Below are 17,013 nucleotides of genomic sequence, written 5' to 3'. Positions count from 1 at the left end.
CAATAGCAAAATTTCAGGTATCAGCCCTTATATTTGTAATATAGGTCAATACCAAAGTACTTTTGTACCAGACATGCTTATTCTCATGTAAAAATTCACATATGTATATGGTTGTTTATTTTGATTTGTAAGACTAAGTATCCATTGTAAAGGCTGTTATAGATTTTGTAGTAAATTTGCAAAGTCTATATTTGTAAAGCTCAAGTATTAATTTACAAGAAGCCAATAATGTTTGCTAGAAGCTTCAAGTTTGCTTTTTTTGTACCCAAATTTTGGGACAATCAGCTTGACATGAAATTTAAGAGAAATTTGAAAACAATATATTTTAAAAGTTAAGTAAAAATAAGTTAATGAGGGGATCCCTGAGTGGCTCCGTGGTTTAGCACCTGCCTTTGGCCCAGGGTGCGATCATGGAGTCCCAGGATCGAGTCCCACGTCGGGCTCCTGGCATGGAGCCTGCTTCTCGCTCCTCCTGTGTCTCTGCCCCTCTCTCTCTCTCTCTCTCTTTCTCTCTCTCTATCATAAATAAATAAATAAATCTTTTTAAAAAAACAAGTTAATGAGTATATTAAAAATATTAGCTTTATATAAAGTATGTGTATATACATTGATGGTTAAAATTTTAAACATTAGTGAGGGGATCCCTGGGTGGCGCAGCGGTTTGGCGCCTGCCTTTGGCCCAGGGCGCGATCCTGGAGACCCGGGATCGAATCCCACGTCGGGCTCCCGGTGCATGGAGCCTGCTCCTCCCTCTGCCTGTGTCTCTGGCTCTGTCTCTCCTTCTATCTCTCAAGAATAAATAAATAAAATCTTTTTTAAAAAAAAAACAAAAAAAAAATAAACATTAGTGAAAATGATGAATACTGTTATTTGTCATTGCTAAAGTGATTCCTCATGACTAATATTTATGAAATTTTCATGTAACTCAAAATGATTATAAGTAAAGAAATTATTATAGGTAAACTGCTTATATCATATTAAATGTTCAAGTTCTAAATTTTTCCAAAAGATCATAGGTCACCATTTAAACAGATGGTGGTGTGATCACTGGGAAAGCATTCAACCATGCTGTCATTTAATGTGTTTGACAGCCTTGAAATGAAAGAAGCTATCTATGACTGTCGGGTTTGGCAGCAGGTGACAATCATGGTCAATATGATTTAATGATCTCTTCAAAACTCATTGCCTAGAGCCTATGCAGATTATAATTTTGAAAATAAGTCAACACATTCGTAGGAAAATTTCCTTAGTCTATACAAAGACACAGGTGATTATTATTTTAGTGGGTACAGTGGTTTCTCACAAACATACTGTAATAACCAATATGTTAGCTTCTCATTATTTCACATTATTAGGTATTGTCACTATTTTGTTTTAACATTTTGGTCTTGCTGAGTTAAGAGTAATATACATAACTGTATAAATTGATAGAGGTCAACCATTTATCAGTCTTTTGGAGGAAATCCAAAAAGGAGATGTGAATCACGGTATTTTATAATTCAGCTTATTCAGATTTAATTCAAGAATTTTTTGCCCTAACTGCCTGTCATTTCACACTAAACATGTATTTTACTAGAGCAAGAATGCTACATTCTTGAGTAGACCACTTAAAGTCTACATTCCATTTTCTTTATTTTCTCTCCACTTTTGCTAATATATTTTAAATGGAATTAGATGAATGCATTTCACTGTACCACATCAGAAGCAAATGAGGCCATGGGGAGGCTGTAGGTGCAACTGAGTTCACCTAACTTTAATGTCTTTATGAGGGACCAGTAACTGAATACTCCTCAGCACCTTGTGAAATTAACAGACTGCCACTTACATGCAGGTCTAGGGTAACATATCAGTAGTATATTTGTCTAATTACTGAAGTTTCCAAATCCCTCATGAACAAAGCAGAAGTAATGAACCCTTTTAAATAATGTAACAGTAATGTTATAATATCCCAATGCTTCACAGTAAGCCACTTTCTCCAAGTAGGAATTATAGACTTTGTATGTATGAAAAACAAGAGAAATCACAGATGTGTGTCACACTTTGTAGAAATGTTGGAGGACATTTTACAATGCTGATGAATGTCCTAAACTACTTTAAGAAAAATCTAAAACACAAGAATACAGGCACAGTATGACTGTTTCAATACCTTGCTAGGCCCTCCAATAGATATAAAGAGGAATGAATGAAAAATAATACTGAAATATTCATTATATGGTCTTCTGCATAACTTATCAATTTAACACATGGCTGAGTAAAGCTACATAAATATTTTTCATGGTTATAGTGACATTTGTTTTCATTTCTATCAAACAATGAAACTTATATACATATATTATTGTGATTCTTCAACAAGCTGTTAACATGTCATTAGGATTTGAAATCTTGACTAATGACATACCCGTGCTGCTAAAGTCTGACAATATTGTAGATTGTGTTAGATACCTTCATTGAGTTGTTTGTCCATGTATTTTTCGTAAAGATTTATTCTTTTTAAGTAGGGTTCACACCCAGTGTGGAACTCAAACTCACGACACCAAGGTCAAGAGTCTCATGCTCCACCGACTAAGCCAAACAGGCACCTCTGTAGAGATTTATTTTTGTTCACAGAAATGCAGGTGAGAAGTAGGATAAAAAATAAAATAAGGTCATGAGAAAAACTTTAAAAATCTATCAGAAAATATATTTTAAAATCATTGTTATTTGTACTTACTTAAAAGCATGACTAGAAAGAAATAAAGCATAGTTTAAGAAATAAATCATGATCATAGACCTGGCATGAACTGAAACAAAGAAGACTGAACTATAAAATTAAAGACAATAAATGGTTCAGTATCATTCTGAAAGTTCCTAATGTACACTCTTGGGGACTTTAGTTAAATTAATTCTTGAATTTAAGTTATTTCCTTTTTTTATGCTGCAACTTATTGCCTAAAACTATAAAGATGGGCCTATCTCTTAAGCAACATGATGAAAAGTTCACCAGCCTTTTTTAATACCCCTCAACTTTTCTTCTGAAAGTCATTAACTTACATTCATCTTTCCCTTTTCTCCTTCCCAAAGTGTAAAATACTTTTCTTCTGAACCGTCTCTAAGCTTAATCATACATCATTTAAAGTGCTAAAAACAATGCATACTTTCTAATAACTATCTCACCTGTTCTGAGTTTAGCAGTACAATTCTTTTTGTCTATTGTAATGAGACATATTTCAATTTATTCAAACCAATTCCTTGTTCATTTTTTAAAATGGAACCGTGGCTCCTTATTCATGTTCAGTTTATTAGAAAGTAGCTGTCATTTTGTGTGTTAGAAAATGTATATTAATATCTTGATGAAATTAGTTAAGGAGGAAAATGGCAGTGGCCAAAGAAGCTTGAAAAAATTGCCTCAAAAGAAATTAAAAATAGAAAGAGAGAGAGAGAGAGGAAAAAAATCATTACTGCTGTAAGAGTCTCAAGGCTTATTTATAAATAAATGCTGAACCAGGTAATTGCCATGTGGGTGAACTGCTATTAGTAGAAATCATTACCAAAGGGAACAGAGATTTATTTAATCATTCTAATTTTAAAAGATCATCATTTTATGATGGTTTCCCACTGGATCCATAAATAAGTTTATCTATATTGCATTTACCACACACAGTGTGCATTGCCATGGATTTCTGCTTTGATCTTATGTCACTAATTCTAAAATGTAGGATACTTGGAGGCTTTTGCCATTTTTTTCCCCTCCAAATTCAATTCACCATTTAATTACAGGAACATATACCTTATCTGATAATTTAGTTCTATGATTTTTAGATCCTAATTGAACTAAAAGATCCAGAAAACTCACAGCAAACCTTTGAATCTAAAAGAGAACATTAATAATAGTATCAAAATAATAAGTAGTCAGTTTTAAAACTTTTTCTCTTATCTCTGAAAAAAATCAGTTTATCAAATTTAATAATGCAATAGCTTTACTGACTTAACCATAATTAGAAGATATTAGAAATTCTCACTTTATATTTCTTCGAGGCAATTTCCCCACCTAAAAATTATAGAACTATTCCAAACATAGCACTTAGTTACAGATAACTCCCACTTGGTGTCAGTGATCCATCCACTTCAAAAAACCAGACATCTGATGTCACAATGTTAACCACCAGTGTACATCCCATTATTTAAAATGGCTTTCTATGTCAACCCAAAACCCTTAAACAAACACTAGAATAACAAACTTATGTTAAGATGCAAAGAAAAAATTTAAAACATATTTTGTTCCATAAAGTTTAGGTCTTAAAAGCCAAGGGGCATTCTAGTGGGAAAACACTGCCTAGGAGATCTTTCTACAAGGTTTGCCTGTTATGCCTCTAAGGCTGTAAAACATTAAAGGATGATGACTTCATATATTACTGTAACCACAGTATAAATATGAAAAAATAGTTATGCAGGATTAAACTACTTTTGCTTTTAAACTAAACACTTTAAAAAATAATAATAAAATAAACTAGCCATTTTTGCCTTTTAAGAACTGTGGGATAAATCACATCAGTGAGGTTCTAAATCTTCATGTCATCCACTTACAATGATTAAAAAAGAAGAACAGAAAGGAATTTCTATGGTCATTCTTAATAGAAACATAAAAATCATTCTTTTATGTGTTGAGGAGGAAAAAATAATTATGTATCCTTCAAGATTCTTCTGGTTAGTCAAATAATTATTGGACATGAGATAGATTAATAAGAGAAGATCAAATTAAATTATGTATGTATGAGCGATCTACACAAACATGAGAGCTTCCATTACAGGCAAAATTAAGCACATATGTGGCATTCTGGACTAAGGAAAAGGGCATAGAGGTCTAGGGCTTCAAAAAAGAAGGAAGGTAATTCACAAGAAGAATGCACAGAGTAATGTTTGGTAAACAAATGTTTGCTGGGCCATCCAGAAACATGGGACATAGAGAGGACTTTGATAAAACAGGCCTTGCTAGGTTCCTCTCTGTTTAAGAAATAAACCATGATCATAGACCTGGCATGAACTGAAACAAAGAAGACTGCACTATAAAATTAAAGACAATAAATGGATCAGTATCAATCTGAAAGATTTCCTAAATGTACACTCTTAGGGACTTTAGTTAAATTAATTCTTGAATTAGTTATTTCCTTTTGTTATGCTGCAACTTATTGCCTAAAACTATAAAGATGGGCCTATCTCTTAAGCAACATGATGAAAAGTTCACCAGCCTTTTTTATACCCCTCAACTTTTCTTCTGAAAGTCATTAACTTACATTCATCTTTCCCTTTTCTCCTTCCCAAAATGTAAAATACTTTTCTTCTGGTACAGGTTCTCTAAATTCCTCTAGGCAGTTGAGAGGATGGGAGGCTTTGGTCAAGTTTGGTCTTCTGTTTCTTAAAATAATCCTTCTAATATTCACATACACACATATTTGGGACGGCAGATTTTGCTCACCTGCATATCCTATATAATAGCAAGACTCTGGAATAGATGAAACATTATTTGCTTTATCATATCGATAGGTTTTTCAGTGTGCAAAAACCAAAATTCCAATAGAGAATTAAAGTCTAAAATATATATACCCAGTTTTAATAGGACTATAAAAAGAAGATCTACCTAACTACCAAAAAACTAGCTCAATTCCAAGGGAGTTTTTTGTTTATGTATTTTTAATCCCTAGCTTGTAACGTCATTGATCTAAATTTTAAGCAACTTTGTTTAGTGCTGCAAGCAGGTGAAAGATGGCCTTAATGTAGCAAGAAAATAATTTTTTCATTTTTACCCCCCTGAAAGTTTTCATAAGGAATCTAAGACGGAACCTTTAAAAGCCTTTTGAGGCTCAAAGCCAAGCCAAGAACTTTATTTGCGTCCATCTCTCTTTTCTCAAGTTCTCAAAAGTATCCAGTTTCTTGGGCTTGCCAGGAATTGATCTTCTTAATCACCTGTAAAACTGGGAAACAACCTGTAAACCCCATGCCAATTTTCCCAAAAGGGGTCTGTAAACTAGTTCCATAACGTCAATCTTGTTCTTCAGTAGCACCTGCCTATGATGTAGTTTCGGAATATAGGTGAGGTTTGGTGGGGTGAGGTCCAGAGCCAATGATGAAGACAGAATTCTTGAGATGTCTTTAGTGCAAAATCGTGGTTTTATTAAAGCACAGAGACAGGACCCATGGGCAGGAGATGCTGCTGCCCTGGGATTGTGAAGGGTGGCTGATTATATACTTGGGAGCTGGGGGAGGGAAGGAAAAGGGGGGTTTTCAAAAGAATTTTTGTATTCAGAAAACCTACTAGATTTTGGAGGCCTTGCCATTGTCAAGTTAAGGTTGTTTTTCCCTCTAGTAAAGCATTAACATTAAGATAGTTGGGAGTTTCCTTCTGGAAGTTAAGTTATTGATAAGAATGCTTTTTCTCTTGAGATCAGTAAGACATTTTGTAAACTGAGAGAGTCTCGAGTCTATAGGACTACAATCTCTATAGGTTAACTATTTTGTTTTTCCTTTCCCTTAGCTTTAGGGCAGCCAGGAGTGCCTGAGGAATGAGGAATATCATATATATCCCACCTGTTGTGGGGGGTTGTTTGTGGGATGTCAGCTTATGCTTTTTCCTCAGCTAGCCTTCTGTTCTCTCATCACTTATACCCAAATAAATTACCACCAATCTTAACATGGCAATCCAGGCAAGGCCTTGGTTGTATAACCAATGTTTCCAATAATGCCCTAGAAAAAAAGAATAGATTCTCATTGGACCTATTCAAAAAGCTGTATTGCCATGAAAGGCTCAGGGAGGAAGAATAAGATACCACTTATAAACATTTAATTTCAACTTACTAAAGTAGAGTCTAATAATTATTATGAGGTATAGGCTGTTTAGGCAGAAAGAGAAAGGGCTTCTTTATATAGCCAGAGAATAGAACATTAAAACGTCAACAATATTCCAAATAAAAAACTAGAATTATCTCTCATCAGTGAACTCAGTCTTCTATAATTCTTTTTCATTGTATCTTTTAGTTACAGAGCCTCATGTATCCAAATGCTTCTTGAGTAAAATTCTGGAAATTTTGATTCAGTTTCACTAGTTTGTATCAAAGTTTAAGTGATGCCATCAGAAGCCTGTATCCAAAATTACCTAGCAGTGTTCTTTTGTTTCATGATTTCTGTAACTCTAGTGCTCAGAGTTCTTGGTCACACTGATCAGAAGAATAATGAGGTAGACCAGATGAAGAATGGTGGGCAGCAAAGAAGTTTATTGAGTGATAATAGTACAAAGCTCCTGAAGAGGGAGGGGATCCAAGAGGGTTGCTGTTGGAGTTTCTAAGCCTATGGGTTTTTAAGAGATTATTGGTAGGCTGTTTTAATTTGATTAACCCTCCATGGGCCAGTCGCCCAATCAGGTTTTTGTCCCTGTGCTTATCTACCTGTCAGATAGTTGTAGTTGTTTACATGTGAAAAGGTGGAAGGTTCCTTTCAGGATGGTGTAGAGTAACAGGTTGGGGTCTTTTTCCTTTTAAGGTTAGTTAAGGGTAGTTTCCTCTAAGGAAGAGGGGGAGGCTCAGCAAGAGAACCTACTGGACATCTCAGTGAAAAACCTCCAAAACTGTTAAAGGATAATTTGAGAAACAGGTAAAATCGTGACTCACCTACAGACATAAAAACTGATAAGTGTTAAAGAATTTATTTTACTCATACGATGTAAAGGAACAAGGCAGATATAATAACAGGTCAAAGGTACATAAGAAAAAGCATAAATGTATGTACAGTAAAGGGATGTTGCCATGAATTATAAATGTATTTTTTTTCTTTTCCATGGGAAGAAGGAAGTCAATTAAAATCATTACCAGATAGGATGGAATTTATCTAAAATTTTAAAAGAGTTACAAAATAGCTCAAAGACAATGACCAGGGTTACAATCTGACAAATAAAGAAGGGTGAACTAGAGATGATATGTAGTTTTCCATTGGAAAAAAAAAATTGTTTTCAACGAAAGTAATCCAATATTTTATACCCATATTATCATTGCCAAAATGGTACAATCAATATGACTTGCAGAAGCATGTAAGGTGACCACACAAAATATAGGATTGCTTTATTGTTTCTCATTGCTTTAGATTCCCCAAGTATTGAGAAGGTACCATGTTAGGAAGCAGAGATTCACAGTTACACATTCCACCTTCAATTCTTTATGAGCATGGGCATTCATTATTAATTGACAAAAGTAAAAAAATTGCTCTTTTTTGGTTTTGTTTTGATCATATTTTGCAACCACCTAGAGGAGAAAGGATTCTTGAGTACAAAGTATTTATCAAACCATCCCTCCTCCATGATAATACAAACCTAGACATAATGTTATTAAGAGGTGAGGCTCTATTTCAGTGCCTCCCGGCTGTGGATTTCACTGTGTCTCACTCTTTTGTCGAATATGTCAAGGACCAAAAATTATCTGCTAACTTCTAGAATTCCTCATTTGATTCAAACTGGCAAACCTCAGTGCTATAGTAAGTGCACTCTCACCAAAATTGTTCAATTCTAGCCTATAATTTAAAGAATCCTCTCTTCTATTCTATTGATCTATTCCTGCCTTGTTAAGGTCACTGTTTGATAGAATGAGTTCCTGCAATATACCTCCTGGTTAGTATATCCACACTTCCCTACATTTCATGGGGATCATAAACACAATGAGTGGGTATTGCACAGTGACCAGCAGAACAGGAAGCCATCTGGGGACAATCACACTAAAATCATATTATGGAAATACTAAAAATCGAGGAGAACAGCATCATGATGAGTAGGTTATTTTGGTGAAGTGGATCTCAATGAGTTCCAACCCTCAGTGACTGAGGTTCACGCATTCAGTTCTGGTGTTCGCAGCACTACTGCTGTTGACCCTTTTTTATGAGCCTTCTGACAATTTAAGCTCCTGATTTCTGATGTTTGGCAAGAATAATGAAGGAGCATACACATTTTATTATTGATGCAGGAAAAAAAAAAGGATAAAGAAGCACTAAGTTTAGCTCTGCCTGTGTCTTGTTTTCATGACAATTTATCAGGGAAGCAGCCAGTTACCCAGGTTGCACTCAGCTCCTCATTCCAACCACAGGCTTTATTATATGTGCAGAACCACCAGATGCACATACCCTGCAAATTAGGGATAAAGCACCATCTGCCCATGTACAGGCTTCTGTTTTCCATAAAGGAAGCAGTGACTTTGCTATCTTTTGCCCCTTTTTTCATTCATATGCATGACTGGTGACAAGCTTACTACTCAGGCTAATTCCAGGACACGGAGTAAAGCTAGTGAACAAAGAAAGGCATTTGAAAACAATGAACCTAGACATTGCCTTTTCATACCGGGAAGGTTTTTGTCTTTCCTCCATTGTATTTCTCAAAATGGCTCACAAAATCACTGTGACCTTTTATTAATTTTTTTATTTCTTATAAAATTAATATATGACCATTGTATTACAGAAAACAAAATGAAAGGAGCAAAGACTAACAGGGATTTTTATACTAAAAAAATAAAATTAGGCCGTATTGTCTATTTATGTACCCTTTAAAATTATGATATATTGTATGCATATCTTCCTATATCATGTGCGGGCATTACCTGAGTGTCTTAAATATGATAGCTCACTAATGCAACTATTGAAATGGTATCACTATTATCTCTGTTTACAGGAGACAGCTGCAGCCCAAGTTCACACTGCCAGTTAGTGATAGAGCCATGATTTGACCAAATTTTAAGTGCTTCAACAGGCCATGTCTATGTCATCAAATTCATCTACAAGATAGTTTTTTAAAAAGATTTTATTAATGTATTTGAAGAACGAGAGGGGAGGGGCAAAGGGAAAGAGAAGCAGGTTCCATGCTGAGCAGGGAGCCCTGACATGGGGCCCATCCCAGGACCCTGGGATGATGACTGAGCTGAAAGGCAGATGTTTAACCAACTGAACCACCTAGGCACCCCACCTACAAGATAATTTTAATACAGTCTTTCTTGATATGGATATTTCAATCATTCCCCCATTATAAGAAATGTTAAACACTAGATTACAAAATCAGGTAAAATCAGCAGTTAACAAAACGAGGTAAATCTGTGTGGACTTGCACAGATTTAAAAATTGTGATAGAGGTTTTATTTAACCATTAAAGGAGGGAACTGGTGAGGTAATAAAACCACTTAAAGAGGGACACCTGGGTGGCTCAGTTGGTAAAGCATCTGACTCTTGGTTTCAGCTCAGGTCATGATCTCAGGGTCCTGGGATTGAGCCCTGCACAGGTCTCTTCACTCACTAAGGAGTCTGCTTGAGATTCTCTCCCTCTGCTCCTCCCCCTACTCACACTTGCTCGCACTCTCTCTAAAATAAACAAAATATTTTTAAAAAATCCACTTGAAAAGAGGAGCTATAGGTGAAAGAAAGAGAGACTGATTCATAGAGCAATAACAATAATGAAATGAATGTGCGAACAGGGGCAAAACGAGTTTCTTGCATGATGTGGGGGTGTTGGAGGGAGTCAGTTGAACCTCCAGGAGGTAAAATTTACATGCCTATAGACAAAAAAATATTTTGCAACACTATGAGTCATCTGCAGTTAGAGTTGAAAATACCTCTCCCAGGCACCGGGGTGGCTCAGTAGGTTAAGTGTCTGCCTTAGGCTCAGGTCATGATCCCAGGGTCCTGGGATAGGGCCCTGCACTGGACTCCGTGCTCAGTGGGAGCCTGCTTCTCCCTCTCCCTCTGTCTGCCACTCTTCCTGCTTGTGCTCACTCTCTCTTCCTGTCAAATAAATAAATAAAATCGGAAGGAAGGAAGGAAGGAAGGAAGGAAGGAAGGAAGGAAGGAAGGAAGGAAGGAGAAAGAAAGAAAGAAAGAAAGAAAGAAAGAAAGAAAGAAAGAAAGAAAGAAAGAAAGAAAGAAAGAAAGAAAGAAAGAAAGAAAGAAGAAAGAAAGAAAAAAAGAAAAGAAAAGAAAAGAAAAGAAAAGAAAAGAAAGAAAAAGACTCTCCTGAAACAAGATAGTACTAGAAGGTGTACTATAGACAATATATAGTTTTCTATCGAGGAAGTAACTTTACAGACCTTTAAACTGTTTCTAGTTTTTTATTATAAATAATGCTTCAGTAAATACTTTTACATGCATTTTATGCACATATTTATTAATTCATTTGAATAAATTCTTGTATGTGAAGGCATACTGTCAAAAGGCCTCCAGCAAATGAAGCTATGAGTGACTATATTCCCACACACAGAAAGACACTGAGTATTAAATTCTCTCGCTTTTTAATCTTCAATTTTTCATTCCATTTCAATAGCGACTAAAGGTGCATTTTATTTATCAGAGCAGAATTAAGGTTGCGGCATTTGACAAACTAAAAACTTGAAAAACATTACCTTGAGTACAGTGACCTCTGTCAAAGGCACTAAACGAATTTATCATAGAACCATGTTCTTAAGGAGATAATAAAAAGATATTTAGTCTATTACATTATCTCTTTGACAAAAAAAAAAAAAAAAACTGCATCCCTGGGTGGCTCAGCGGTTAAGCGCCTGCCTTGGGCCCAGGACGTGATCCTGGAGTCCCAGGATCGAGTCCCACATTGGGCCTCATATCAGGCTCCCTGCATGGAGCCTGCTTCTCCCTCTGCCTGTGTCTCTGCCTCTGTGTGTGTTTGTGTGTGTGTGTCTCTTATGAATAAACAAATAAAATCTAAAAAAAAAAAGAAGAAGAAAAGAAAAACTGCATGTCAGTTTTCCATATACATACATACATACATACATACAAATAAATACACATGAATTTTCAAGAAGTAATCAAGAAGAAAGGAAAGGAGAGTTATATGAATGAATCTACATGAATACTGACTGTATAAATAAGAATGTCTTATGAAGTTTAAAATAGACATAAAGGATTAAAATACATAGCAAAAATAACATATAATTTGAGGAGCAAAAAAGTTAAAATGTTCTGAAGTGTTTGCATAAGCAAAAATCTCTGAAAGAATATTCCAAGTCTTCTTGAAATACTATCTGTAATGGGTAAAACTGTGTCCTCAAAAAAGCTATGTTTAAACCATACCACCTGGTACCTGTAAATGTAACCTTACCTGGAAATAGGATTTCGCAAATGTAATCAAGTTGAAATGAGGTCATACTAGCTTAGGATAGGGCCTAATCCAGTGACTGGCATCCTTATTAGAAAAGGAGGATTTGGACGTAGAGACACACACAGGATGAATGCCATGTGGTGATGGAGGCAAAGAAGGGCAAGACACGTCTGAGCTAAGGAATGCCAAGTATTGCTGGCAACCATCCGAAGGTAAGAGAAAGGCATGGGACTAATTTCTCCATCAAAGCACCCAGAAGCAACTAATCCAACTAATACCCTGATATTGGACTTCCAGCCTATAGAACTGTGAGAGAATACATTTCTGTTGCCAGTTTGTTGCACTTTATTATGACAGCCCTAATAAAATAATACACTACTTATCTGGCCAAAACCATCTGATATACAACCTAAATAGCTCATATTTAATTCTCAGTAAAATTGCAATAACCAGTTTTTATATACTTTAAGACTGGGTGAATTTATACTTTTCTGTAAGGAAATATCTATTTTTAACTCTTTTCATAGATTTTTCTTACAGAACGTTTGTTTTATTTTAGCTCCTTTCTTTCAGTCTCTCATTCATATATAGAAACTGTCCAAATTTCAAAGTGTAAGTGTGTGTGTGTGTGTGTGTGTGTGTGTGTTACATACTTTTAAGTCTATTCTCATCTATAGTACTAACGTCAGTCATGGGCTAAATTCTCCTAATTTTTTTTCTCCTTAATCTTGCTACCCCACTACTTTCCTTCAAATGCTCTTAATATATTTTCTAAGAAGTAGACTCCATAGTCTACAGAGGAAAGTAGTGGTCATAATTCAAATCAGGAAGAATCTGTACAATTGAGACTTCATTTATGTCAATACTACCTCCTTCTTGGTCCCAAATAATTTCTCACCCGTCAAACTGCTCAGATTTAGGGCAAAAGCATTAGGTTCACAGCACTGGTGACAGTCTTCCATGATCAATCACACACTTTAAAATAATGTCCTAGTTTGATCTGGCTTAATATACTGCTGACCTTCAGATCCATTATAGAAAAACCATTTGTTTAAGTAGGATTCTGTTAGACAAGATGAAGGAATTAGCTGGAAATCAAGGACCTGACATCTTTACTTAATGATTATGTTTTAGTCAGTTTGGGCTGCATTAGCAAAATGCCCTAGATTGGGTAGCTTATAAACAAGAGAACTTTATTTCCTACAGTTCCAGAGGTTGGGAATTACAAGATACAGGTGTCAACACATTGGCTGTCTGGTGAGGGGTGGCTTCTTGGTTCACAGACAGCTGGTTCCTCATTGGTTTCTCATGTCCCACAGTAGCAGGAGAAATGACAAAGCTGTCTTGGGCCCCTTTTATAGGAATGTGCTAATCACACTCATGAGGGCTTCACCCTCCATCTCTAAAGGCCCTGCCTCTTAATCCATCACCTTCGGGGTTAGAATTTCAACATGAATTTCTGGAGGGGTTGGGTGGGGGGGGACACATTTAGTCAATAGCAATTACCAACAAATACACAGGAGCTCAGAAGCCTAGCCAATCAACACATCACTGATAACATTTTGTTAGGAATATTTGTAGGAAACCAGGAAAGAATGTAGAATATGTGTAACAGCATATTTTATTTTCGCCTTTATTTATATGGCATAATTTGTGCCACATGATGTTTAAGGTTTTCTATAAAAACACCTTAATCTCTTTGTGGCAGAAATAAAGAATATCACAGAACTTATGACACTATTTGAAAAAGTAAATTGACACTTAAATTTGGCATGCTTAGTTTATACTTCAATACTTAGAAAGAATGGTGTTAATCTCTTTTTTCTTGTCACTGCGTGCTATATCAGGAACAGCCAAATTGCTTGTATAAAGTTCAAACTAAATATAAAATCATTTTGTTCAGAACATGCCTTTACTCAGTGGTTAGGTGGCATTTTCTAAATGAGCCCTCTAAACAGTACTTGGGAAATTTTCTCCAAAAGGTCATTTTCTACTGCTTGAAAGGTCATTTTATCTTTAGAGTTTTTCTATGGCATAACCATGAGGGCATTATTTACCTGCTGTAGGGCTTTTTGCCCTCCACATAAAAGAAATAGGATGGATGGATGGATGGATGGATGGATGGATGGATGGATTTAATGTTGAGACCCACCTCTGCTCAATGCTTAGGAGTGACTACTAATGTAGAGTAATTTTATATTGAAGTCATTATGAGAAAAATTGTTTAAAAATTAGAGTATTAAATTGCTATAAGAGCACTTTTGATGTCCTAGAGGGGGCCCACTTTTTGTCCAACTGTCTTTCATTATAAAGCAAGAATGATAAAGCAATGATTGAGAGTATAAAGAGCACAAGAGACCAAAATGGCAGTGAGCATCTAAAGCAGTGTTTCTCAACCTTGACTGAACATCAGAATCACCTGAAGTGCTTTTTTTAATTTTTATTTATTTATGATAACCACACACAGAGAGAGAGGCAGAGACATAGGCAGAGGGAGAAGCAGGCTCCATGCACCGGGAGCCCAACGTGGGATTTGATCCCGGGTCTCCAAGATCACGCCCTGGGCCAAAGGCAGGCGCCAAACCGCTGCGCCACCCAGGGATCCCACCTGAAGTGCTTTTAAAGATACCAATGCCTATGTCCCAGCTCTAGGAATTCTGGTTTAATTGATCTAGGGTGGGGCCTGGGCAGTGGTAGTTTTAAGCTCCATAGGTGATTCTAAAATGCAATCAGGTTCAAGCCTCACCTTCTAGATTAGAAAAAAATGATCCTTAATCTTTTGTTGATCATTGACATCTTCGAGAATTTGTTGAAAGCAATGGTCTATACATAAAAATATCCACAAAAATATGGGGGAGGGGTTATGGACATTCCCTCTTAAACCTTTGAAAGAATTTGTCATATACCCAACCCACCCGTTACGAATCTCTAGTTTAGAAGGAGAAATAAAACTGTAAGAAATACTATAGCATTTTACTGGGTCCAATTAGAGCCAGAACTCTCTGTGATTTAACAGGGGAAGCTTAATATGAAGAATTACTGAATTGATAAAATAGCCGTAGTATATAATGAAACTGTATGACATAATATATAAGAGAGAGTATTTAAGGAAGAACTAACATGAAAACGGGGTACAGACCCCATTGGAGAAGGTTTAGTAGAACCCACTGGATGGCAAGGCAGTTTTCTCATACACAAAATCAGGTTGGATTAAAGACAAACAAAACCTGAAATCTTAAAACTCCTAGCAATCAACATAGGCGAAAAAACTCCTTGACACTGGTCTTAGCAAAGATTTTTTTGAGTGACACCAAAAGCACAGGCAATAAAATTAAATCAAAAATCTCTGCAAAACAAAGAAACAACCAACAAAATGAAAAGGCAACCAACAAAAGGGGAGATAATATTTGTAAATCATATATCTGATAAGCAATTAGTATCTAAAATATTTAAGGCACTCCTTCTATAGCAGAAATAGTAAAAAAAAAAAATTAATAAATAACCCAATTTGAAGAATGGGCAAAGGATTGGAGACATATTTCTCCAAAGAAAACAATGGTGAACATGTACATGAAAAGCTGCTCAACCTCGGTGTCCATCGAAAGATGAATGGATAAAGAAGATGTGGTTTATGTATACAATGGAATATCACTCAGCAATTAGAAACGACAAATACCCACCATTTGCTTCAACGTGGATGGAACTGGAGGGTATTATGCTGAGTGAAATAAGTCAATCGGAGAAGGACAGACAGTGTATGCTCTCATTCATTTGGGGAATATAAATAATAGTGAAAGGGAATATAAAGGAAGGGAGAAGAAATGTTGGGAAATATCAGGAAGGGAGACAGAACATAAAGACTCCTAACTCGGGGAAACGAACTAGGGGTGGTGGAAGGGGAGGAGGGCGGGTGTTGGAGGGGAATGGGTGACGGGCACTGAGGTGGACACTTGACGGGATGAGCACTGGGTGTTTTTCTGTATGTTGGTAAATTGAACACCAATAAAAATTAATTAAAAGAAAAAAAAAAAGAAAAGCTGCTCAATATTACTAATCCTCGGAGAAGGGCAAATCAAATACACCAATATATCACCTCATACCTATTAGGATGGCTATTATTTAAAAAAAAAAAATTACAAGTGCTGTGGAATATGGAAAAAAAGGGAATGCTGATACACCATTGGTGGGAATGCAAACTGGTACAGCCTTTATGGGAAACATATGAAGGTTCCTCAAAAAATTAAAACTAAAACTACCCTATGATCCAACAGTCTCACTGCTGGGTATATATCAGAAGGAAATAAAATCACTATATTGAAGAGATATCTGTATCCTTATGTTCGTTGCAGCACTATTCACAATAGTCAACAAACAAATGCCCATCAACAGATGAATGGATAAAGAAAATGTGGTATATACACACAATGAAATAATAATCAGCACTAAAGAAGGAGGAAAGTCTGTGATTGGTGATACGATGGATGAACCTCGAGGACATTATGCTACATATCATTTCACTTACATGTGGAATCTGAAAAAGTACACTGATAGAAGCAGAGAGTAGAATGTGGTTATCAGGGGCTGGGAGAAAGGTGAAATGATGAGATGCTGGTCGAAGGGTCCAAAGTTTCAGTTCTACAAGATATATAAATTCTGGAGACCTACTATACAGCATGCCTATGCCCATCGCTAACAACACTGTACTGTATACTTAAAATTTGCTGAAAAAAAAATTTGCTGAGAAGGTAGATCTTATGTTAAGTATCTTTACCTCTCTCTCTCTCTCTCTCTCACACACACACACACACACACACACACACACACAAATAATAGTAATACAAGGAGCAGGAGGAAATTTTGGGTGGCGATGGATATATCCATCGCCTTGATGATGGTGACAGTTTAATGGGTAT

The sequence above is a fragment of the Vulpes lagopus genome, chromosome 9 (genome assembly GCF_018345385.1).
Source record: "Vulpes lagopus strain Blue_001 chromosome 9, ASM1834538v1, whole genome shotgun sequence".
NCBI lineage: Eukaryota > Metazoa > Chordata > Mammalia > Carnivora > Canidae > Vulpes > Vulpes lagopus.
Note: the sequence above shows the minus strand (reverse complement) of the source record.